Raw genomic sequence first — 27,751 nt, 5'->3', positions numbered from 1 at the left:
GTTGCTCCTCTGCAAGTCATCAATATTGGGCAAAAACCCCATAGTAATTTTTTCTATATAGCCGTTACACTAATAGCCAATATTATATCCAAACATTAAACGTGCTTACATAGTCCTGATCTGAAATCCTAAACTACTTATCCCTTAATTATTCTATCACATAATATTCATCCATTAGCAAGTTAATAAATAGTTTTAAGACTGAGTTTTGATACATCATCAAAAGGAACTATGGATAATATGAAATGTTTTCATTCTAATTTTACTGATTCTAAACTGGGATATGGTCAAGCTCCTATTTCCCAGCTTGCATTAATAACAAAATCATATTTTTCAAGGCTGATGATGTCACATTTAAGAAGTACAGAAACACGATTAATGAAGTAACCTTGTAGTAACTTCTCCAGAAAAGAGCTCACTCCAAGTCCAGATGTGACAACAGTCACAACATTATTCTTAAGATTTTTTTTTTTTTTGTGGTAAGAATTATCATCGAAGTTATGTCTTTGCAAGTGTGAGGGCACAGGTTACAAATAGATTACAAAAACCACTGAAAATTTCTAAGTATATTTTTGTTATTTTGATTAACACTGATCCTAAGAGGTCAATGTGAATTTCTTCCTTAATTAGATTGCAGAAACAAACAAACGTTGGGGGGTTGTCATGATTTATACCAGAAGAGTATAATGCAGTACAGATGCAATATAATGCTTTACAGTGGAGCTAACAAATAAGAGAATAAAGGGAAAAGAGACTAGGTGAGTCAAAAAAATATAAGGTACACAGGGAGATTAGGGGTCCATGGAATGAAGAGGAACTATTCATATAGGCATATACATGAATATAACATATAGGCAGGCATGACAGACTAGAAAGAGGCACTGTGTTACACAGCATATACATGAATATAACATATAGGCAGGCATGACAGACTAGAAAGAGGCACTGTGTTACACAGACACTCAAATTAGGGACCATTTGGTCATATGGAAGGCAACCCGTTCACACACATCCCTTCATTTGTGAATAATAAAGTATTTTCTAAATCAAAAGAAAGCCAGTTGTGTTAGAGTTGCACCAGAGTCCCTAGTCAGAACAATTTGGTGCAGGATCTGAACTGATATGCTCTCTTGGCCAGCAAAGGATCACTAGGGTTCAAGACTTTACTGCCACACCAATTTGAGGACACCTTTATAACAAGAGACAGAACAGTTTTCTCTGGCAGGTAAGAAAAATTAGTCCTTTGTATGTAGGCAGGGTGCTCCAAACTTATACTGACAGAAGATTTCAGAAAGGCTGCCTTCAAGAGGCTAATTATAATTTCTACAAGTTTTATGAACATGAAACTCAAAAAGTACTTTTTGTACAGCTGCATATCATTTGAACACAACTGCAAAGTGATCTAGTAATGCCCATGTTGTTTCTAATTTAAGTTTTGATGTGAACAGCTTGTTATTAATTAAGACTCAATTACAACACAACACCCAAAGCAGATGCCAGAAATAGACCAGAACTTCTCTTCTGATCAGGAACGAGACTGGCCCTTACTGCTGCCATGACTGCATGATCAAGAACTACATGCAGTAATATGGTGGTAAAGGAGTAGATGTCTTGACGTAACTCACAACTGCAGCAGAGTAGGGGAACCACTTCCCTTCCTCCAGTGCAGCCACAATAGCAACTGCTTGGAGGTTGAACAAGGTCTTTCTTTCAGCACATAAATTAAAGAGGCACTTTTGATTTCAGGCTACTAAGCCCCAATAATTTTTTTCCCAGAACAAATTTTAACAGTAAGAGAATTTGCACAGATCTTCCCTTTCCATGTGTGACCTGAAATATGAACTTCCTTCCCCTTCAGGGCTTCACAGACCTCATTTTCCTTCATTTCTGAAATCTGAGATCCACACTCCTACCCTGGATGCAATCTCGAAAACCAGTTCTGTTCCTCCTCAGAATCCTGTTTTACCCCACATGAGTTGCTCACATGGAAAGAACTAATACCAGGAAACTAATGTATTTTTAGCTGACTTTAATGTGACTTAGCAGCTGGAAAAAAGGACAGCTTGTTCCATGAGAACGCCACCTGGTACTCCATCATGGACACGAGTTAGGAAAGTATTGGTACAACTTTAAATAACTTTCTCCAGCCAGACGTGCTTTCCAGGAACCTTTGCCATCTCTAGAGCTCCAGTCAGGCTCCACATGCCATGTAATTTCACTTGTAGCAGCTCCCTCGCACACAGCTGTCAGCAAGAAGGAGCTCCCACACCAGACAGGGAGCCGCCCCCAGCCGGCAGAAGCAGTCCGAGGTACTGCCGGATATCCGCCGGTGGTGATGCAAGGAGATGCAGGAAATAAGAACATGTAACAGGGGTTAGGCACTTAATTATTTTCTAAAGAGAATAAAAAGGATCTGTTCACATTTTTTTGCAGTAAAAAGCACATCTAATATTTTCAGTGTGCAGTTGTCTTAATGATAGCTTTTTAGGTCTCCAAACTCCAAGCTCCTTTCCACTTAACCTGAGAAACAATGAAGATTCTTTGAAGAATTTTTCTTGCTAGTGTCGTGGGGTTTATAGCAGCATTCATCAACCTATGTTAAAGAAAGGACCACCCTACTCTGTTGAAAAAATACCTGTAGGTCATCTTGAAAAAAACACTTTTCACTTCTCCTGTGAAAAACAGCTGAAATTTTGCATGTTCATGCATTTTCCCCAGTTGGTTTCCTTTACATGTGTGGGACTCCGGTATAGGGTCGGGACTTTTTTTTTTTTAAAAACTGCCATTGTTTCACACATCACCTCTATAGTCTCAAACACAACAAGTGGCCTGAGTTTGGGAAATGGTGAGCTATAGGCCTGAATTGATTTAGCAAACACAAAACCAGTTATAAGCTCACATGATGACTTTTGCAATGTCCTATAGCAATATACAACATGTAAACTACTGCTCATCAGTCAAGCTAGCTACACTGTTCAAGAGATGTCTTTGTAGATGACTCCTGACACCAAGTTGAGAAGTAGAAAAATCCAAAGCATAATAAAACAATTGGGTAAGAAGGCTTGTTTCTGTTTCTTTGGTGTTTCTATTATTTTATTTATTTCAAACATTTAGAAAACTTCTCACATTGGTTATAGTTTGAAAGTGGTAAGTTGTTCAGTTCCAAACCCTAAAAATATTGACATTTACTATCCATGTTTTTCCGCTGTTCAGTAAACTTACCAGTGTAAGTTTAAAACTACTTGCTGACTGCTAAAAATAAGCACAACAGAAGAGTAATTCTGGTTGATTACTATTTTGAAATTATTCATTTTCCTTCTCATACAGGTGAGTGCCAGCCAACACTCCCTTTCCATACCGTGGAGAAAAGTCTATATCATGCCCAATATTAACTTCAGTGAGATTTGTCTTTCCATCATATAAGCAGACTCGGTTCCCCCGTTGGCTGGGGCACCTTCAACATCATGAGAGTGCAAAGCACTCTGTACAGCTGAGCTGCAGCCATTTACTCCTAAGGGCAGCAAGTGTTGTGTTTTGCAGACCTCTGAGCAGTACATCAGATTAAAATAAAACGCGCTGCCTCCTTATACTTGTTTATTTTTATACTAGCAATATAGTAAAGTTCATTGGTGAACGTGTGTGATTTAGCTCCCATCCAACTAAACTGAAACCAGAGATTAGGGAAAGATTGGCATTATGAACTCTTTCTGCCCTCTGGCAGACATGCACGAGCTAACTGTGGTGACAATAAGACCCAGAGAAGTTTCAGAAAACAATCTAAAGACTATGTAAAGCCGAATATACAAAGCTAACCGTATAACCCAATTTTAGCAGAATATGCAGTCATAATTCAAGCTCCTATTATTGCACAGTAAAGCTAAAGAGCGTATTAACTTCTCTCTAGTGATCCTAATTTTATTTTCAGCTGCTTTTCCCCATTTGAAATTTGCAATTCAATGCAATCAATTTCACTTTGGTTAAACACTTTAATGTGCTCTAATAAAAACAGGCAATTGATATTCTAATTCTGTTGTATTCAAACTAGCACTGTATTATGAACACACACTGACAAAATATAGCAAGCACTATGGCAGTTACGTAGAGGAAGCTTCTTCCTCAGTTGTTTGTATGAGATATAATATCAGCCTGTATGGCACTTTTAATTTCAAAATTACACCTTTAAATACCATATCATCTTAATTTCTATCTACTGTCTCTGTGATGCATCAGAGTAGTCTTTTAACACTTCACAGCAGTACCATATCATAATTTAAGGACCACTCTGAAAATATTTTTTCCGCATGCTTCAACTGGCAGCACTCAAATACATAAAATATTTCACTGGGCCGGGATCTAGGACAGCAGAGAACAACTGCAATTCACATTTTATTGACACTGCATGGAGAAAGAACATATAGACATACGATGTAATTACAAGACATGGATTCTATAATTTTTCATATAATCTTCTCTGAGAAAGTCTCAAAAACTTCCTGCCTTCTTTTGACTGGATCAGAGGATGTCAGGGGAAGAATGAAACATTTTGCCAGTTTTTGCTGTCTGCTACCTTGCTGAGGATTATTTTTAGACAGCATAGTTACCAGCAATAATCTCATAAAGAAACAAACAGAAAAACTAAGTAGTGTCCTTAATTACCATTGACTAATCATCAGAATCTCATTTTGGACTGCTTTCTGTGTTTAGTCTTCAAACACCCCTGCAGTGCTGGTTCAGTATTGACTCTGGATAAAGACCACTATCTAAGGAACCACTGATTACACTCTTGTATTCTTTGCTGACTTTCCAGAATGATTTCAACAATCCCAAAGCCAATAAACCCTTGAAACCTGATGAAATCACCATCTGACACATCAGGTGTCAAATCAGCTCAGCACTTCACCTTCTCATGCTTGACCTGAGGCATAACTCTCATTAATGGCAGAGGCAATTCTGCTTGCAAAAAGGTGAAAGGCTGAAGAAACATGGAGCGCTACAGAGCCCAAAGGAAAACTGGAAGAGTATATATGCATCAGTTAATGCATTTGGATGAGTCCCTTTCACCTCTGTGTTTCAAGCATTCTCTTCTGAGCAACTAGAGCTTGACACCCACTCTAATTTTCCAAACAAATTTTCTGATGCCCACCTTTACTCTCAGAAACAATGAAAGCTCATGCAAACTTCAAATAGGAGTAGATTTAGAGTCGGTTTTCTTGGTTTATTTTTTTCAGGCAGATCATCATATTCAAGGCAAAGGTATTCTGCATTACATTATCAAATGTGAGCAGGATCACCTTCAGAAGGATTAACGGATTTGCATTGATGAAATATTGCAACACACAAGATACATAATTATTGGTCTTGCAGTTGATACTTCTCTCCCTTACGTGTGCTACCTACTAGCACTGATTTAATCAATTTTTCTTCTGAACTAAGGTCAGATCAATTATCTTACAGAAAGCCAAGCTTATTTGTGACTCAATTACCTCCTATGTGGTTTTTATGCTATTATTTTTTCAATCTTTCTTGATAAATGAGAAGCTATTAAATTTGGACAAGCATTTTTACAAATCAGTTGGTAGACAGGCAATAATAACAATATTGAAGTATTTCCATAGAAATGAGCTCATTACCTCTGTCTGTTTGTGGTGAAATAGTTTTAAGTGGGTTTTGCATATGTGTTGCCAATCTGGTAGGCAGAGCTGGTTGCAGAAAATGTAATTAATAGATAAACATGGCACAAAGTATGGGAGGTCACATTCTGAACCGCTCAGTTCTTTTGTTAACTTAGACCTTGTGTAATTCCTGATCGATAGAACAATGATGAAATCAATCGTTTCTTCTCAGAATTATCCACTCTGGGTATGGCAGAGAGTTATTAGGGACTTGCCTGACCTGCTATAACTGTTGGTCTTAGTGGTGATTTCAGCTGAAGGACAACTAGATACTGAGGGCATGCCCAAATATCAAGTCAGGTATGTAAGCAGGAGCCACATAAAGCATGCCTAAAACAAAGATCATGACATACCTAATTTGGTCTAGCTAGTCGTAATTATTAAATACCCAGACTGCTTCACATTATGAAAACAAACACGCTCAAGTAAATATTTGCCTCTTCAAACCGTGCACTGCTTTGCAACTGCACCATCAATAGCTCTCCTTTGTGAGTCAAGACCACACCATTTTCTGTAACAAGACAAAGCAACTGAAAGGTGCTTCACGGTACTAGGTTCAAAAGCAAAATTTAGGATCAAATATTGATTATAAAGCAGATGCTACTACACTCACGAAGTTTGCTTTCTTTCATGAGGTTTGTATTTTGAGGGATATAAAGCAGGAGACAAATCTGAGGGACATTTACAAACAAGCAACATAGAAACAAAACCAGCAAGCTACCATGTAACCAGACACCAAACCAACAATCCAACCACAAACCTATCTCGAGGATCACCAAATACAGATGTGTTTCTAAAGAAATACTACTATCAAGCAGAAAGGATAAAAGGAAAAACCGTTAAGTAAGAAAAAAAAAAATACTGGATTGCAGCCATAAAAGTCACTACTGCCTACATAGTTCTCTTTTTCTGCCAGCTTATCCAGTGCAGCTATTTATTGCAACTCCTTTCAAGACTCACTCTCCAGAATTTAGCTGTCTAGAGAGACTTTTTGCTGTGACACGTCTTGAAGACCCATACCTATTGACCCCATCCTCCCTTAACTTCACTGACATACAATTCTTTTCTGGATCCTTTTAAAAATTACTTTTCTTGCTTCAAACTTTCCATGTACTTGCCCCAGTCTATCTTCTGGATCACTTCTGTATTTTCTCCTTTAATATTACGACTTCTTTTGAACTCATGTTTGCTAATATATAGTATCTAGATCTCTGCCATGTCTTCTTTATTCATACTGGCCAATGCTGTGTCAAAAGCCTACTTGATTCATCCTACTGTCTCTTTTCCTCCTCTCTTGTCTCTTGGCTTTACTCACACTTCTGTTTTCAAAGTTGATCTATAAAAACCTTTTCCTTCCTGATTACAGTTCCTAATTTCACACAGTGCCTGCTATAATTTCTTAATTAACTCTGTAACTATATAATTAAACTTTGTCACATTTGCTGAAACATCTGGCAGGAAAGAAGCACTCCAAATAAACTTGTAGTATTACTGAATAGGTCGCTATTAACTACAGCCTATCATCGTAACTAGCTCCATTTCCATCAACACTGACTACATCTTTTTCTTGTCTTAGCTGGTAAACCTTCTGGGACAGGCATAGTGTTTTGGTTTGGTGTCTGAAGAGCCCTGAAGAGTAGTCTCCAATTACTCTGAGACTGACAATAGTATAATTTAAAGAGACTGTAATACATAGGGATAAAGGTTTCCTAAAGAATTTGACATAATTCATAATGCACTGAGATGCTTCAAAAACTGTTCATTTCTTCAAACTGGATCTCAGTTTGCCTAAATACGTGGGGTGTCAGTCCTATAGACCATTTATTAGCACAGCAATAAAGGATATCTTTTATTAGAAAGAAACTTCCCTGCATGGCCCTCCTCAGGTACGTGCTTGGCAGCGTTTGGTTCTGCACACCTGTCAGCTAAATCTAAGAGCAAGCTCCAACACACAAAAGACTTGAAAAATCCCTGGGGGTTCCTGTGTCAGCACAGCTCCCCGTGCTTGCACATTAACCTGTGACAGATGCACTGACCAGGCTGCCGATTTGTTCAGCAATTGCCACAGAGCTTGAGTTATGATTACAGGCAGTCCTTGCTACCAGACACGTACTGCTTTAACATCAACAATGAAGATGAGTCATTAAAGCAACTTTGGAGCATCAGTGAGCAAATGCCGAGACAAATATGTCTGTCTGCTGTGACAGTGTCTGCTGTGACAGTGTATGCTGTGACATCTAAGAGAGCACTGCCCTGGGGTGTTCTTTGCATTATTATCTCCCTCCCCCCAGTGTCTATCACAAATATCAAAACTCCACCTCTACCATAAGCTTGAAGGGAGAAGGAAATTTTGCCCTTTCACTTTCCTCCAGCATCCTGCTTATTTCAGAAGACTTTATCAGTCTATCCCAGTCTGAAACTTTGTTTATTGGGGTCTTTCCTCTGACCCTAGTAATACAGCTCCTCTGAGCTTTTTCCCAACAGCAGCAGCAGTTTTATAAATTGGTGTGATTCATACACTGCCACTCACACTCTGAAGGGTGGTTTTGAACCTACCATATGAATTTCAGTCTGGTACAACCTGGGAAAGTTATGGTTCGTAGCAGATAAACGGAGATGGTCGGTCTGCAGACTCAGGAAGATGCCATTGCAGTTCACAGTTGGTTAGAAGATTATCAGACACATTCATTTAATGTGGTGCTGCTTTTTGACACTTCCACCAGGAAAAGTTTCCCTATACTCTTGCTGTAAAAGGGATTTTCCTAGCCCTGGAAATATTCTTCCACTTTAAATATTTACCAGCAATAATCCACCACCTTTTTTTACTGTTGTCTTTTGGGGAGTTTTGTCTCTGTAAAGACAGATTGTGCCAGGCAGAGCAGGCAAGGATATAAGAAGTTATGAAGACGAACTCTTTGATCGGTCTATATGCAAGAAGCACAACAGCGAGCAAGCATGTATACAGAATATTAAAAGAGCTGTATGCCCCTTAAAACAACATCCTCAGCTCAACTTGGGATGAAATATACATTTAGAATAAATTTTCACTTAAATAACAGAAGGAGTAAAAACCGGTCAGTACCTCAACCTCACTTTTTTAAACTTCACTTCTCAGAGTGACCTGAGAATCTGATGCAAATTAATTGCATAATTGACTTGTTACAGGACTAGGACTTGGAGACATGATTTGACCCACTGCAGATAAGCAAAGGACAGTATGGTGTCTTTATCCCCATGGTAATTCACAAACTTCAGAGCAGTCAGCTGGAGAAAATTGCTTCAAAAAATCACAGTCTATGTTCCATTTGATGCAGATCTGTCAATCCTATTCTGTGCATAGAGGGCTTTAGAACTAGTGAGACTTGCTTAGCTACCAAGTATGTTTATTTCAGATCCTGTATTATTAGACAGTGGCTGTGATTTTTGGGGGTAGTTTCCAGCCACGATGAACTGGAGCAGACTTCTGCCACTTTTCTCCTCCAAAGAAGGTGAACCTGCAGGCATACCAGGAGGTGCCTGTTCAATTTGAAGAACAGATGTCTGGAAATGCTTTCTCAAGACATCCCTGGCTGCTCAGCATCCTGATCCACTACACATTCCCAAACACTTTAAGCACATTTGTTTTCCACCTGCAGTCAGTCTGTGAACCATCTATGTGCTTTCAGATGGGGCACTGGTTTAACTGAATGGGCAGCTGGTACCTGATACTGACGTCATGTGCCAAACACTAACAGCTTGAAGCACATGCCTATTCAAACTACATCCAGTGATATCATTCATATGTAGAATTACGTGCAAACACATAAGCAGAGATGGGTTTGTGATAACACCCATTGCCCCAGCTATCGTCAGGATTATTTCTTGGGAAGAAAAAAATGAACACATAGCAAAAATGAACAAGATGTAACAGAAGTAAATTAAATGCAGACTGTAAGAAAGATGTACAATCTCTATCGTCAATTGCTCAAAAGTAAACATGATGTCCTAATCATCACATTCCAATGAGTCCTTAAGTTAGACCAGAGTCCTTAAGTTCAAAACCACAGAAGTGGTTTCAGTAGGTGCTGTGAAGCTGTACCTTGTTGTAAACTCCCTCAGAAACTTGCTCTGAATCAAGGAGAAAACACATTCTCCCTTTCTTTCTTCCATTCAGATTCCCAAATACAGATTTTTTTTGAAGCTTGGGGATTACAGATTTGAGAGCTTTAATTTCAAGTCCTCACAACAGTATAACTTCTGCATTTGCCGATTCTGTGATAATCAATTTAAATTCTGCAGAAAAATGCTTTTAAGGAAAAAAAAAAGGAGGCATTAGCACTGTGTTAAAAGGATGCCACCTACTGGGCATCTCATCAACCTCCAGTAAAAGACCTGTAGAGGTAAATAAGCAGATCTGAGAAAACTGAAAAAGCCGGCTTTGCAGGAAAGCTCCCTAAAACCGGGGGGGGGGGGGGGGGGGGAAGCAGCTCCCTGTGCTCCTTAAGCTCAGGGTTTCCCAGAAGTTCAGGGTTTTCTTTCTTTTCTGCCAGCTTTCTCATGCATCCTTTTTTCTCTTGTAGGAGTAGCAGCAGCAATAGCCATGTTTCATGAGCATTTATTCTTTGTATTGTCCTCTTAACTCTTCTCCTTCTGGTGCCTATCTTCCTTCCTGAGAAGGTTGCATCTTAACAATCTATTCACCAGTCTTTTCCATTCTCCTCCCTTAGCCTAACAGGCACTGTCCAGGCTTCCCATTGAAAACAAGTAAAAGATGCAATGTATGCACACACATGCGGAGATACACACAAGCAAACATGATGGAATTAATATCATGCTTTAGGGGAAAATCAAACTGTACTTTAGGCTCTCCTTGTTATGTGGTCAAAAAGAAAAGTTAAAAATGAGGTTTCAGCTTTGAGTTTATATTTCGTGGTTTTGTGAGATTATCTCAGCCCTGTTACTTAACTGTTCTGTCACTACATTCTGCTTCAACTATTGGTTTTCCTTTTTATTTGAAATACTGCTGCTTAGTGGGAAACTGCCAGGCAAATAGGGAGCAACTTTTGTTGTATCTAACATCCCTTGCAACTGTGGAGTGTGAAATATCTGAAAAACCCTGCAGAATTGACATGAGTTTATACAGTCTCCAAGGTTTAACATAAACCATCAGAAAAGTATGCAGTTCTTGTGCAGTTTGTTAGTCAGAGGACTAATAAAACAGAGGGCCACGTCCTCATTTACCCTTGGTATCAATTATACTATTGCAGCAGAATTAAAAGACTTTGAAACAAACATGGATTACATTTATACCTACCATCTCTAGATTCCTTTTCACTAACAGATTAATGCAAAGGGACATTAATTTTATAAGCAAACTAATAATTCTTCACATTAGATCCTATTCTCATTCTCACTACGGTCACTCTTCACTACATTGACAGTACAAAGAGGACTTCATATGAGTCAACTGTTTCCAAGTAAGAATTAAGGCTTTAATATAATAACAGTATGATGTACTGTGGGCCAGAGGGTTGGTTTGCATAGTTTTAAAACCAGTATCACTATGCCTACTAAGGGTATTAACCTCCTTTTTGTAATTGGAAGAAGTATTTGGTGCAGCAACTGATGTGATAACAGCACAGGTATGCTTTTTATCCATCAGTATAGTTTCTTCCTCACACCCACACCAGGATGAGCCTACTTATATTGATCTAACTGCTCCCTCCATGGGAACTCTGTTATTTCTTGCCATTCCACTTCTATCACCGCAGCACAACAATTTGGTGCACCTGGTTGTCAGCAGGTCAAGCCCACTCTTTAAATGCGAGCTCACAGAGCTTTCACGCCTGTGACTCTCAAAAGGAACAATTACATTACAAAACTCTCAGACCATGCCTTGGACAGTGGAGGGACAAGCCATCACGTTTGTGCCAGGCTTGAGAGCGGGCAAATGTGCGCCTGTCTGAGAGTGGCACTGAGGCAGCCTGAGGCAGCGAGCGAGGATGCAGTCTTTTGTGTTCGGTGCTACATCAGCCTGGCAACACCGCTTCTGGTCCCCACCAGCACCAGAGCGAGCCAGCATGGCTCGGAGCAGCATTGCTGCAACAGGCACATCCCTGTCCCACGTGTCTGCTGGCCAGAAAAAGCTGAAAGGGTTGCTGGCATCTAGCTTCCCTGGATTACAGTTTCTGAGGCCACCACACACAGCCTCAGTGCTGGGAGACCTGAGATCAGCCCAGACTCCTCATTAGACACCAACGAGATTAACTTTGTGTCATGCATTTTTATTGTATCTTACCATTCTACTTCCAGGCATAAAAGGACAGATGCTCTGATTCCAGTCTGCATAACCACTGATTTAAACATATTAATTCAGGCTAGTGATGCAAGTTGTTACAACTTGTTTATGGAAATGCCCCTTATACAACGTTTCCCAATCCCTGAAAGAGAGTTCTACCCAAGGGTTGCAGAAATTATGGGAAGAAAAATGCAAAAGAGAGGGTTTTTTTATTATTAGCCAACCAGATTGGCTCTAAGCAGGATGGCAGAACAAGATCTGTAAGCAGATGGGATAGCAACCTTGTTTCAGAGCGACAAGAATTTGCATCATGCACACAGACCATACTTTAAGAGTGTATCATCTCCTAGCTACAGAAAACCCTAATTCTACCTACCTATAGGTGATAGATAAGATTTTCTTTTTCCTCCTCTTGGGAAAAGTCACATGGCACAAGTTAGCTTGCACAGTACTTTGAGAAGTACTACATTCCTCCTGTCTGTGTGGTAGTGCTTCTTACTTGCTGTTTGCCTAAAGAGTTAAGTTCACTTAGGATGAGGATACTATGGAAAATAGTTTGCAAAATACTGCTTTAATAAGATTATAAGAAAAATCTAATTCACCAACTTTTCAGAACACCAAGGCCACCTTCTCACCCTTTCTACCCTCATGCTTTGACCATACGCAAGGATTCCGGATAATACCTTGCTGAAATGTCAAACAGAATTAAGGAGGAGGAAACTGCTCAGGAGCAACAGTGTACAAGCTGAACAAGAAAGAGAAAGAGGAAAGACAGTTTTCCACTAGATCTCTCTCAAACAAATGTGTGAATACCTGAAGTGGTTTCCTCATTCTCCAAAAGTCTATCCCTCTCTTTTTTTACTATTAACTGGGAGTTCTGTCATACATAATCATATTGCTCTGGGATTCAGCAGAATTTGAGGAAGTCAGTGTAGCAAACAGGATTTCACCAGTACGATATTCCTGTCTGTATGTTATCCACATATTGCAACAGGTATTAAAAACTATGAGTAATGCTACAGGTGTCTTAAGTACACTAAACAAGTATCTTTGCTATTTTACAGTATCCCATATTCTAACTACTTTGAATAACAGATCACATCTTGTATTAGTTCCTGTCACAGAAAAACTTGCTCCTGACACACTTCAGTCTCACTGACAGGATGGCAGTGCCTCCAGTTGCAGGAGCTAACTCATGCCCTAGCACTACTTCTCTTGTAGTGTGTGCAATCTACTCTTAAAAAAATACCTTAAAAGGAAGCAGAGGATGAAGAACAGAGGTGTACCTCTTTTATCAGGCTAATGCTAATGATCCACAGAGAAAATGACAGTTCTTCATGGGCTAGCATTAAACATGAAAGCTAACAGACTGGCTGTCATACTGCCACCTTCTTTAAGATTGATGAGCTTTAACTATTCAGCGGCATTAAGATCACTTTAATATTAGCTCTCAATAGTATCCTAAGTATATCAGCTTTAGCTTTCTGAAATTTTTATTTGCAGCCTAAGGCTCTTAAATTTTTGCATTGTTTTCACCTTCCACCTTTGATTTTACTAATGGATGAAAATTTTAGCAAAAACTCTGTGTTCAATGATATTAAAAGATCTTTTAAACAAAAACACAGGGTACTTTGCTGTGTTTGTAAGTCACTGGTGCGCTTATCTCACATAGAGTCTCTTGGAATTACATTAATAAACTAAATTCATGTAATCAAGTCAGATGATTAAAGACTCTCCAGATTATAAAGGTAACTCCAAAGTTATAAGCCACTTGGGTAACCTTTATTTAGCCTTCTTGTGGACAGGTACTACAATTTTTAATTACTTGTCCTCACACTTCTTTTTCCATTCCATTGAAATCCTTCTTCATTGGGTTTTTAAGGATGAACAGTGCCCACTGAATGAAAAGTGATTCAGTACTTTATTTTATCACTGGTATTCAGTAGGTTTCATTTATTGTACATACATCAAACCTTGCATGGTAGACAGATGTATTCATTTCTTTACATGGCTTTTTCCTTGGTGCTCATTACTGCAGTATAAATGCTTCACTGACAACTAACTCACCTTCAAACTACTGCTGTTTGGTGAGAGACGGTATTATTGTGATTCCACAGATGAGGAGCCAATGCGCTTCCATTTGACAGCTTGGCATTTTTCTCCTCAAACAAAGACAGACTTCTAAAACTCACTACCTGCTCTCAGTAGCTCAACATATCATACGTATGAAAGATGAAGCAGCAAGATCTAAGATATGGAAGGAAAAACGTTTAAAAGACAGATGACAGTGTATTGTGTTTTCATAAACGTTGCCAATGTACATCACTAGTGCAATGTTCCCAACTCATGCAGCACATCCTGTAGAGGTATTTCCCTATGGAATGTTTCATTTTATTTCAAGGTAAACTGTGTCTGTATTTTCTAAAATTCTTTGGCCATTCTTGGACCATAGAATAGAACTTTTTCTCCTTCAAGATCTTACAGAGATGACATAATTTCTGCTATTTAGCAGGTAAGTTGCTACCCCTTCTCTGAGTTCCAGTTGCTTTGGGGCAATTAGTGCTTTCAGCCCTCTTTTCTTTCTCCCATTTTTAGATATGCTTGCATGCCTCCTTTCCAGACCACAATAATTCCCTGAGTCATAGAAAAAAACTAGGCTGGAATGGACCTCTGGAGATAACCTAGCAACCCCCCTGCTCAAAGCAGGGCTAACTTCAAAGTTAGATCTGGTTACTCAGGGTCATATCCAGGCTAGTTCTGAGTTTCTCCAAGGATGGAAATTCCACAGCCTCTCTGGGGAATCTGTTCCAGTGCCCAACTGTTCTCATTCATCTGCTCGCTAATGATTTGGATCCGACTGTGATTTAGAAATGTCCCCAGTATCATGTGATTAACACTATCGGTTTTTAGTGGCATTCACTCTGGCAAGAGGGTGAGAATTTCTGCTATTTCAGGACCTCTCTTCTTCGATACATCTTGCGCAGACGATTCATCAGCAGGCATTTTTTAAATGCTGCCTTCTGGATAAAGTGTTGGAAGGCATTAATTAGCTGCCCTCCTTGTCCTATTTGACTTTCCAGTACGAAATTGTGCATCTAACATAATGAATATGCTTGCTAGAGAGGGCTTGGAAGTGATGTCATTTAGCATTGAGTGGGTTGTTTTGTTCCTGTATCATTGCATGATTGTTCTTGTGTTGATTTGTTCCTGATTCATTGCCTTAAAGACCTTTAATATCTATGCATACAAGGAATACCCTATCATTTTTCCTTCTCTACTGCCATCATCAAGTGCACCTTTTCCTATGGTTTCTTCACTTTTCTAATTAACATCTTTATTGCCAAGGGGCTCAAAGTGGAAGTAGTTATCACGGTGCAGTATGTACTTCTGGAACTGCCTTATAGCTAGATTTTGCAGCAAGCAGTTGACATCCTCTGTCTCCAAACACACACAGAAACTTAGTATTACACAGGCCTAACAGGCTACATTCTTTTCCAGTTTTCACTGCTTTTAATGTATTTATCAAATTTAATTAATAGCTAAACTTTATATCCAAAATTAATCTGCAGGAGCATCTATAATAGAGATAACTGGAGACTTACTTGTATCCTTGGGCTTTTATCTACATAGAATAAATGTTCTCATATCCTACGAGCCTTGTTTTGTGCCACAGGTTCCATTTTTCCTGTAGCCAGTCTCAAAAATTGTACCCAAATACTGATGCTCATTTTTATGGCTATTTCTTCTTAATTTTTTTTAAAAGTTGCATGTCTCATGACTATAAATCTCCTTTTTTTTTTAACTGCAACACTGCTGCTGGCTGCTTTCCCCAGAGACATTCTTCACTGAAGGCTTTGATCTCTTTAGTTTGCTTTGCAGTATTTAACACGCATCTTCTCAAACACCTGCTTTTCATATTTCATTGCGTGATACTTCCACTCACTGGCAATTTGCTGGGTTTGTGCCTCTGCAGTATTCTTCTTTTCTAATGTGAACTGTGGTTGATACTCCTCTCTGGCACTGTGCATACAAGTGACTGCTGACCTCCCACATTTTATCATCTATCTACATGTCATCACCATTACTAAGGTGTCCTCCCATCTGATCTCTTATGCTCTAGCCATTCTAGTGGTATTCTAGATGTTCAAGTGTCCTCCATTAACATACATACTTTTATTTCATTTTTACCTCATAGTATTAGAAGTTTCCAGCACCTCACTCTCCTCTGCAAAACAGTCTTTTTATAATCAGTTACATCTGGCTGATTCACTCACACCAAAGGACCCATTAGGTCCTCAACTTTCCTCAGATTTATTCCCTGAACAGAGAACTCTCTCTGAAACCATACACTTCAAAACGCTCCAACTATCCATCCACATATCTTCTGTCAGCTTCAGAACTTTTCCCTTATAGATGTTTATAGATGTTCTCATTTGTCTGTACAAAAGAATATGAGAAACAGAGAATCTTTCTCCCTGTTTGCCTGCAGTCCAGCAAAAAACTGGTTCCATCAACCAAATCTGTGCATTAAATGAAACTTTCTGGAAGCTCAGAAGGTGTACACTTCTTGCCTTTGTATGAGGAACATAAAATTTTCTCCAGATTCTGTCTGTGAACTTGGTTTAGACTATTACCATAAAGACAGTGGTACCTAGCTAACAGTCAGCAAGTCCTGCTCACACACTGAATGCCAAGAACTAAACAGAGTTGCTTAAATTAACTAGGTTTTCAGATAGCTTCTGTATCCTACCCTCTGAAGCTCAGCACAATAAACCCATGAAGAATAAATACCATTGTCTTAAGATCAGTACGCCAGTGTTTTAACTACGCATGGTGAAAATGGCTCATGAAAGAGACCAGAACCTTTAAAGTCCAATGCAAAAGCCTATGTCAGCGGGGCTGAATTGGTCACAACAGTGGCAGACTGACATCCTGTATGTTTAAGTCCCAAACGAAAATAAAACCTCACCAGAAATCTTCACAGGTATCTGCTGATAGCAGAATACTGGTGAGATTCTGGAAGGTCATGTATGACTGGCATATTGTCAAGGGTACTGCCTCTCTCACCTTGAGCTCCTCCATTACGAACTTTCTTCTGTTCCACTCCTGTCTCCTCCCAGACATTAGCTGCTGTTTCTCACGTATTTCCACTCTCCATTCTTTCAGTATCCTTCACAATTCCTAGTCAGACCTAGCTCCCTCCAAGCCTTCTGCCACTGCAGTACCAAACTCCTTCCCTGGCCTTCAGTTTCTCCCCTTCTTAACTATCTCACTTTCCTGGCTTCATGACTGTGGTATATTTAGCGGGGAAGCAGGGAGGGAACTCTGTCTCTTCCAATGCATCTTCATCCCATTGTCCTGGTGTCCTACCAGCTCCCACCACTACCAGCCCCTAAATGCCTCTTCCTGGGAATGTCAGTGGTTTTCAGATATCAGTTTGTCCCTCAGCATCTAACTTGTCAAACAAGCTTGTCCTTCTCAAATGCTTCCTGTCTCAAACTCCACACTCCTCTGGCCCTCAGTACTAACTCCTAATCTCAGTTTCAGTATCCCTCTTCCATGTCTGAAACCATTCCCATTTTCCCACAATCCACACTATTTGTACCTCTTCCTGCTCCTCCTTTGTGCTTTAGTCTTGTTCTACCTGCTCTCAGTTAGGCAGCATAAACTGGCTTACACTACCTCAAAACTGTGATTGCAGACCAAAGCTCTAGGAAGATCAGGGCTGTACACGTGTGGGTGTGTACTTACACAAATGGTAGAAGGTTCAGTCCTGACTCAGAACCATCTACTGCCAAGTCCATTTTCCACCGCATGGTAGCACAAGAACTTCTCAGAGAAAAACAGCGACCAGAACTTGCGGACATAAGCAAAACAATATATCCTGCACTAGAGGAGATTTTCAGAGACCATGAAAATTATCTGGCTAAAATTTTCCAAATATATTCAACAGATTGAAGATTGAGACAGTTAACTTTTCTTTTTCTGTAAGTATGCACTGTGAATAGGGCTGTATTCTCTCCCAATATCTCCTCCAGGCTGTTGCGTCCTAGTCCATCCAAAGGACACCCATTGCACTGTACATGGTGCACTTTTCTGATTAAAATAGTATTTTACTATAAATAAAATATTTTTATACATAATTGAAGCTCTGCTTACCTGCAAAACTATTTTTATAATGATAGTAAAAATCTAGATTTCATTAAAAAATTCCTGCAATTCATTAATATTTCCTTTTTCGTTGAAAAAATGGAACACTTTCAACAGTAAAATTAGTTCTGAAAAACATTTTATAAAATTCTACACTGAAGTAATTGGCATAGCTAACTATCTTTAAATGTTATATCCATGATTTCTCCATGTGGAATTACATATGAGTTGAAAACCACAATTAATCACTTCAAGAAACCTCTTATCAAACATATTCTTTGATGTGGTATATGGCATAGCTGTAACATATTTGATGGCCTGAATTATAGTAAATAACATACTGACCATACGTTGCAAGTTATTTACCAAGTAGAGAAATGATAGGCTTTGATACTAGTAAAACATGGTCCCAATATTTTGCGACAGTATGAAGATACTTTCAGTTAACAGTCAAGGTTCCACAGGACCCCTTCTGTGTACAGTGCATACATACCTCCTTCTGGCTTAACCATACTAATTTCTCACGCTCTATAGGCCATTAAGCCCTACTTCTTTTCCTCTTATTAAAGGGCAAGCTGCTACATTCTTCACCATGGACTACTTTAAATACAGAGATCTGTGTCATTTCTGTCACCGCACAGGCAACTCGAACAGCTACACCAATGACAAAATGATGGAGTGGGCTTGGATTTTTAGTTTGCATGTGGATTTCAGATGTGAATTATTTTGGATGGTAGGTGAAAGAGAAGTGATACAGTTATACGGTGACTACCTACAGGTTCTTCCAGTGATGACCTCTGATTACATTAGGCATTTCATGGGAGAAACACATTTCCTTCAAAACACTGCAGATCTGATTGCCAATAAAGTCAGCAGGCATTTAAACACTTATAAATCCAAACATACATGTTTTCTTTTCAGTGCTGAAATTACTCCAGTCTTTAGGAAGCACATACTATCAAATACCATAAGACAATAAAAACGAAAAATATGATAAAAAACAGCAGAGTAGAAAATACTGGGCCTGCTTTATCTGTGAGAACATATGGTAACAATGATTATTATTTATTACTTGATCTTGCTTCAACCCCAAACGTACTTGGCAACATTTGAACACAGAGGAAAATATTGTAACGCAAACAGCTCAAGGGCTTAAATGAGTCAAGCTCTTGAGCAGTCTGTAGTAGGGGAAGCGGCCCTCAGAAAATTAAAAGTCTCCTCACACCCAATTTGTTCCCCATCACTGAATCTTTCTCAAGACCAGGGCTTAAAGGATTTGCTAAACTCCAAGCACTACAACTCTGCAGGGTCAGGAGCACATGATCTGCTGTCTATGGGTTACTCTTTCATTTTCTCAGCAGATGTTCTTTAACATTCTGAAGCAAAGCCAAAGACTTACCGGAGATGCTTTAAATTGGTCAGACTAAACTACCCTTTGAATCAGGCTCATGCTATCAGGCTCACACTAATCCTGTTTGCCATTTTCCTTTGTTAGAAATAGGGTTCCTGGAAGAGTTGCAATATAAAACATTAAGATTGAATAATCCACTCAAACACCTGTATAATCAACTAAACCAGTATCAGTGATCTGTCTTATCGATACATTACATATGCAAAATTAAATATTTGAGTGTAAATGAAACCTCCCCTGCTACAATACATGTAAATGGAAGACAGTGATGTCTACCAGTTAATTAGGCATTTTGTAACAAAGCTTTCCAGAAGGTCATCTCTACCACTAAATGCTCATGCGCACATATCATTCAAAGCATCTCTTCTGAGTTCTCAGTTTTCTGCAAAACACTTTATTCTCTAACTTTCTTGTTATTTGATGTAGTTGCTGCATCCCATACCCTTCAGTCTTCATAGTGTTTCCACCCCAGCAGCAACAGCACAGGTGAGGATAACAGCAGCGAACCTACCTTTCCCATTCCATATTGTTTGGAGGGTGGCGATTTGGAGACAAAAGAAAATGAAGATCCCATTAGGAACTGGTGAGACTGGTGAGAACAGAAGGAGTTCTTATCAGGAGAGATGCAACTTTTCATCACGTAAGGAAACTCAGCAGTCTTAGATACCTTCCTCTACCAAAGTCAAGAAAAAATTAAGAAGTTTCTCTAAGCAATCGAAGTAGCGAAGGTGTCAGCATCCTCTCTCTCCCGGCCTTCAACATTTAAGGCTGGAGGAGAATGCACACAGCATGTTTAAGAGTATGAAATGCTCACACCCACAGGGTGTTTCAGGCTGCTGGTATAGTTTGGAGAGGGTCTAGTACAACAATCTAAAGATCATCAACTATCTTTTGTTGTTCATTGTACTCCAATGGATGAGAGATGACAGCCCATAACATATAAAGAGCTATAACTGTATGGGACAGCATTCATTCCCCTTCTGTGGCGAATCATACTTGTCCATGCAAAGATGCTTACCATCTGCTTGTTAGGTGATGTACAGCGAATTACACCATCATGTTTCAACAATGAAAAGGGAGCACAGTTTAAGAGAAGCGCCTAGTGATGAAGCAGCTGCACAGCTACAGGTAACTAAGACTACAGAATACAGGCTACAGACTAAGGCTACAGGTAACTAAGACTATGTGAATGAGACAAACATCAAGAAAGAAAATTGGAGCAAATCACATGGTGATAGCGCTGCATAAAAGAATGCAGCTTGTGCAACAGAAAGTGAGACACAAATAGGTTCTGTACTGAAGGCAGTGTAGAGCATCACCAGTTTGGTACTGCATCATAACGGGGGTAAATTTAAAAAGAAAAATCACTTGTGGGGTTCACGTTACTTCTTCACAGATCACTTAAATCAAGACAGCTTGATTTGCTACAGATAAATGCTCTGGCACACACAATGTGCAGGGAAGATCCAGATACAAACAATATCAACAAAATACAACTGCAGAGCTACCTGTGATTTTTCTAAGCAGTTAACACTCGTTACTGATATCAGCTGGAGGGAAATCAGAACAGAAATGGAGTCATCCATCTGCATGCATCACAGCTGAAATGCTACAGTCACGTGAGCTTTCTCGTGTTAGAGCATGCCTCAGTGCTGCCTGAGAGAAATAGAAGCAGCTAATTCACTCTATGAATTTATTCAGTCTTTGATTACCTTTCTCACTCTTCCATCAAGCTCTAACAGTGCCATGGATTACAGCAATTTTTGTTATGCGAGCGCTGAAAACTAAGTAAATATTTCCCCATAAAAAAAACACACGCAGAAAATTCAGTTGACCTTTGAAGAGACACTGTGCCAAATGTGGTGTCTCATTGCAGTCACTAATAAAAAAGTAAAATCAAGTTTAGTTTCTTTTTCTTTTACAAGTACATCTCAGCACAATCTTAACCATGGAGCCTTAACATCTTTGTAATAGCAACACTGTGTTTTCAGAAACATTTCACATATTTAAAAGAGATTATTTTTAATTGTCAGCTTAGTTCTGAGAAGACAACTCTGAAGACAAGACACAATTCATTTTGACTCAAGCAACCTCCAAACATGTCTGTGAACTCACTTGGCATTGCCTGCATTAGTGTCCAATTTCTAGGACAAACCAACAGAATAAAAATCTGCTTTTCTAATTGTGGAAGGGTAGTTCAGCACTTTGTAGCACATCTAGGAAGAAAAAGGCATTTCAAACACCTGCTTTTGAATAATAGCAATTTTTCAACTTGTGCTTTACCCCAAGCTAATGAGGACATCCCAAACGAAACACGTCAAAGCCACCAACACGGTTACATTGTATCTTTCTACTCCTTTAAAGTACATACTGCTAGAGTTACCATGAATAAAATATAGTGAAACCATAGATTCAAAAATACTGCAAGATTTATCAAATGTATTATTCATCTAACTCTTGGTAACAGCTAACAGTATTCACCAAAAGCCACAGACAAAGTGGTATGGTTCTTACAGACACTGCTGGATATGACCAAGCAGGAAATTATTTGCTAAACAGTGTCACATGAAACTGTTGACACTGAAATGTGACACGTGAAACTGAAATGCATGCTGATTTCCAAAAACACTACTAAAAGTGTGGTGTGAACAGCCAATTCTGCAAAATCTGTGCCAGGTCTTTTTATTAAGTATAACCAAAGTAAATGATAAAAAAGCCAAGGTCCAGAAGCTTATTTTAAAATAGATGCCATTCCATGCCACCTTTACTGAACCACACAGGATTACTGTGAAAAAAAAAACAGGAGTACTGCAATTATGTGGAGGTGTAATAGATAAGATGCACTTATATGAACTGCATTTTTCAGCTCTGCACTATCAGTCCATCTTCTCCTGGACCCAGGAGAGCTCCTCCCTGGGTCTCTGGTGCACATGTTAAGCTGATCCTTGCAGTAACTCACCTTTCAGGACTACAGCACTTCAGTATGCAACTTGCTAAAAGCAGTACTAGTTCACCTGTCTACCATACTATCATAATTCAGAAGGCATTTTGGGAACCATGGAATAATACATGGCAGCATACCTCTGATGTGCTTCATATCTACTCTCATTCCCAGTGCTACTCCCTACCAACTATGGTCAACGACTCCACTTTCTTCTTATGGCTGAATACCAAAATTTCTTGTTCTTCCTTGGTTTAATGGTAAGTCTTTGCATATGTCCATACAAAGCAGCACAGGCAGTCAAATGGAGCTCACTACCAGCGGGCAACTACCACCCTCAGGTCCTCCCCACCCTGGGGATCCATATCCTTAACCAAGGATCACCTCAAGCATGGAGCCAACTGAACGGCTCACAGGATCACTGGTGAGGCAAAACCATGTCCTTGGTTTGTTCAGCAGATCACTTGAAGTAAGATTCCTCCAACAACTGTGGATACCATCTTGATTAAAAGGTGTCCAGCTGAAACATGCCCTTAAATACAACCTCTAGCATGAGGCATGGATTTTCCAGTTGTAACTTTGGGGTGAATACCAAGCCCAGCATTGTTAGCAGGGCTCCTTATTGACTAAGATGTGGCCAGTATCTCTGCCATCATCATCTTGTATTAGCTAGTTCTCCATACGAGAAATTCAGTGTGTCTCCCCATTTCATAGGCAAAATCAGTTCAAATTTTATCCAATACGAAGGACAGTTTAAAAACAGTCTTGCATACAGATTCTCCATTCCTTCCACCTGCCAAATCCCACCATCAAAAGCTATGCATGGAAGCATAACTGTAACAAAAATAACAAAAAGCTTCAGCACAAAATATTGACCTTCAAGCAAAATTATTTTTTAAAATTAACAGTGCTATTTAGCTGTGTGATCTTTCACAGTTGCTTCTGCTTCAGAAGAATGAGAATTACCTTTTAGGAAATTTACATCTAGGCTTTCTCTGCATCAGAACCATTCATTACAGCATCTGTATTGTAGCAAGTTCTCATACAAAACACCACCTCTGTAACGCAGTGCAACGCAGAGATCCCAGGGCTCAACCTGAAGCAGTCATTTCAGGTACCCAAAGCAGCTCTGTCACACAGATATGGCAGCCACCCAGAGACCAACACTTTGCTTCTCAGGACTGAGCCACAGGGGCATGTCTTGCCGCTGGCACTTGTGTTGCTCTCATGTACCAGAGGCTTCTAGCAGCCAGACCCACTCCTTCCTAAGTAGGGAAGTGACTAAAACCAATGTCAAATGGAATGTGGGTGTAAGACCAAAAACCAGCACAGAACAAACAACATGCAATTATGTGCTGTTCTTTGGCAGGCTACTGCTAGTAAACATTGAGGTTAATACTGAAGTAAACAAGATCAGAGGGAAATAACATACAGCCTTAAGGCACTGGTCATTCATTTCTGGGTACCTTTATCAAAGAATCAATTAACATTCAATCCTGTTAAAAGGTGCTCGGTGTACCCTTGTTAAGTACAGAGTACTCCTTTCAGACCTAGATCATCCGTTGGCCTACTACATGGCCTTCGGCAAAATGTCTTAGCCTCTCTTGACTATTTGCATTGCAATTTTTTTCAGGAGAGTGAATTTTACTCTGTGCTTGTAGTTCTAGGCAGGGACCTGACTGGATGCCACTCTAACACAAACAGTGGTTGAAAGTGCTCAGCGAATAAAGGGATCACCCCTGAAAGGCCCAGGTATGATCTGTGCTAGCATTAATATGAGTTTCAATATTGACTTCAATGGCAACAGTTAGAACCCAAACATCAATTACCAGAAATAAAACAAAACTGAGCTTACCAGCTTACTAATATGTAGAAATGAAGGGCATTTTTAAAACTGAATTTCATGGTACTTGCTAACACAACTTTCAGCCAAGTATAGCTCAATTATTTAGTTGCTCATTTTCCCCAAAACTGTATTTGCATGCATAATTTTTAAAATAAATATAAACCAGCCTTTTTCTATCTCATGATTTGCAGGAACTCTAAGTCAAGGTATGCTCTTTTTCTTCCATTTTCTCTTATACAAAATTAGTGGAAATAATTAGGAGCTATATTGGTCATGCCAATACTATTATATAACAGGACTTGCAAGCGCCCATTTAGCTTCTTACATAGAAGCATTAACATATAATACTAACTGGCTAGCTTTTAAGCATAGCTCCATTCTACTTCGATCTGGAAGAGAGTTGGAAGAAAAACAATTCAGCAAACACCCTGTAGAACATTGTTTTCATCTTTAATGAAAATTCTCAACTTCTTCAGATGGTTTTCAAAACCACTCTGCGGTAGACGTGAAGAAAAAAAGTTTGCTAAACTGGATTCAGTCAATTTATTAAGCTAATCCTTGTGAATATATTACTCGGTAGTATTTCAACAAGGTTTTCAGAAAAGATGCTTCTGTTCCTTCATCTCCCACTAAAGCTTATGAGCTGCAGAGAACTAAACTATGTTACAATAGCTCAATTGTTTGCTGACATTTTTATATTAAGTCAAATATTTAACAGTTTGTGAACTTCTTTGACATAAGCAACATTATCTGATAATATTCCCAGTGCATACTGTCTGAATACCTCTGTTAAAATATGGTACATATGCAAACTGCAATCTAACTTGTTTATGATCTACTCTGATGAAACTGCCCATAAAAATTAGAGAATAAGACAAATCTGAACTGCCTACTCCTCTTGAAAGCACAATACAGTTTATTATATACAGGGTTTTTTAAAATATTGAGACCTGTGTGGCTCTTACCATGATCCTAAAGCAGTGCTCTGGAGAGTTATTAGAAGTGCCATCACTAGCCAAATTTAAACATTGCCACTTGAATTTCTAACCAAAGTTGGCTGGCACTCACTATAAATGATAACGAAGACCTACGGTGAAGCACGCTCTTTGGAGGGGTTAATTGGGATTTTGCCATTGATCTTAACAGGGCCAACATTTACTCAAGATTTATAAAGTTAGCATACTTTACTACATGCCGACAGGTACTGAAACACAATGGTCTAGTTCATTCAGAATAACTCCATGTCAGCCAGCGTATGACAGCTATAGTAAACACCAGAGAGATAACTTAGCAAAGGTTACTTACTGGTAAAGGTTGTCAGATGACTGAAGAAATGAAAAGGAAATATTAGCTCGCCTGTATTTAATTTACCTACTTGACAATTATGCTTAGGATTCTGAGTGGTGACAAGAATTCCCTCTTCAGCTCAACACCACCTGCAGTTTGAGCTGTTGGTAGCAGAGAAATGTTATCCTGGTCAGCCCTGATACATTCAGCCCTAGAGCTGTGTAGGGACCCTTCCACTGATCAAACACAAGGGCTCCCCACCTGAATATCATCCTACGAACACTGGAGGCGAAAAGAAGCAGAAGCGAGAGCTTTATCTCATTCACTGCCTACAAAAAGACAAAGGCATTTTAATGCAATGGCTTGATTAATTCATTCTAAACTCCCTTTGGCCAGACTACTTAACTGCATTGTGACAGGGAAAGAGCACAGTCCTGGGAAGACTATCACAGGCTGTGTTACCCTTAAGAAGTTCAAGTGGTAGCCAGTGTCTGTAAAAGTGTGGCAGTAAGGCATCTGTTAGGTATTGACAGTATTGACTTCCAGAGGTCTCGGGATACACGTCTTTCTATTTACTCTTTTTATGAATGGTTATTTCGTTCATCATTTTGGTTACAATTGACGTTCTGTAACTAAAATAGAAGTTTTTCTCTTTTCCTTACAAATTGTCAACCACGTTAACCTTGTCAAAAAGCCCGCAAGAATGAAATCAATATAGCAATTTAAAGACAAAATTGGCAGGCATTTATATTGTACTTGGACGCAGCCAGTAAATAGTCTCATGCATCAACCTACTGTCATCAGTGGCAATATTCTGAAACCTACGAATGTTAGTTTTACATGTGCGGTGTGAAATGACAAAGGAAGTACAGACATCGGTCCAGCAGACGAAAAATAACACGGAAATGGTATCTGACATAAATGAGAAGCACGGACGAGTGACTCGGGTGTCATTTAAACGCCCCGTACTTCCAGGATGGAGAGCGGCTACTCGCTACGACCCACACCGTACCGGCAGCGACGCGCTCGCCAGTGCAAAAGCCTCAGTGGAAACGCCGGGATCCACCGTTCCCCGGCCACCCCCTCGGCACCCGCGGAGCCCCCGCGCCGGGCGGGCCGCTCCGGCCGAGCCCCGCGGAGGCTGCGCTCCCTCCCGCGCCCTGACCGCCAACGCCGGGCAGCGCCGCCGGCGCCCGCAGCCCCCGCGCCCCGGGCGGCACCGCACACGCCGCTGCTGCGGCTCACAGCTCCGACAGCCCCCTCCCTCCTCCCCCTTCCCCCCGTTTGTGGCTGCCGTGCCAGCCAGGGGCTGCCCCCCGCCCCGGGTAGCCCCCCTCCCCGCCGCTCTCGCCTCCCCGCCTGCCCCGCGGCCGGTCTCCCCGGGGCGGCGGGCGGCGAAGTTGCCGGGACTTACGGTGGCAGCGCTCCCGGCGCTGGCGCGGCACCTCTCCCGGCCTCCCGTCACCTCGGGCCAACCTCCGCGGCGGTTCGGCGCCCGCGGCGGCGCAGCCCGGACGGCCCTTCACTCCTGGGAGAGGCGCATGGGGCCGTCCGCTCCCTGACACCCGCCCGCCGGGTCCCCGCGTCCCGGAGGGGGGCGGGCGGGCCGAGCACTTCAGCCGGCACACGGACAGGCGCTGGCCAGGGCCGAGCCCCTCCGGCGGGGCCGTGCCTCGGGAAGCATCTGCCTCCTCTCGCCCGCCTCGCCCGCGACGCGCCCAGCCCCCGCTCCCCCCCGGGCGCCGGCGGGGCTTCGCGCCGACGTCGGTGCGGGGCGGACGGAGAGCGCCCGGCGGCAGCGGCGGCGGCGGCGGCAGCAGCACCTCCCCCGCGCCCGCCTCCCCGCGGCTGCCGGCCGCCTGCTGCCGGCGGGGCGGCCGCGCAGGAGCCGGCGCTGCGCTGGCGGGCGGGGCGGGGGCGGCGAGGCCAGGCGGGCCGCGAGGCCAGGGGGGCCGCGGGTCGCTCCCGCCGCACCGCCTGCGGGGGGGCCCCGCCGCGCCGAGGCGGCGGCGGCTGGCGGCTGCCCGCGGCCGAAAGCCCTTTGTCCCGGCTGTCCTTCCCGCGCCGTGCCGGGGGTCCCCGGACCGCGCCGGGCGGGCCCGCGGGCGGGCCCTGCCCGCCGTGAGGGCGCGGCGCCTCAGGGCGCCCCGCTCCCCTCAGCGCCGGC

The 27,751-nt window shown here is 41.2% G+C and overlaps 1 protein-coding gene across 1 annotated transcript in view; it reads right to left on the bottom strand.

Moving 5' to 3' along the window:
• Nucleotides 1-27,384, bottom strand: part of CALCR (calcitonin receptor) — a 180,888-nt gene extending 153,504 nt beyond the window's left edge. Inside the window, exon 1 of the mRNA XM_069774988.1 lies at nucleotides 26,999-27,384. The gene's annotated coding sequence lies outside the window, so the exon portion shown is untranslated. The remainder of the gene's footprint in view (nucleotides 1-26,998) is intronic.
• Between the last annotated feature and the right edge of the window lie 367 nt (nucleotides 27,385-27,751).

Source organism: Haliaeetus albicilla, chromosome 2 (assembly GCF_947461875.1).
Source record: "Haliaeetus albicilla chromosome 2, bHalAlb1.1, whole genome shotgun sequence".
Taxonomy (NCBI): domain Eukaryota; kingdom Metazoa; phylum Chordata; class Aves; order Accipitriformes; family Accipitridae; genus Haliaeetus; species Haliaeetus albicilla.
This window is presented reverse-complemented; position numbering and strand designations above follow the sequence as displayed.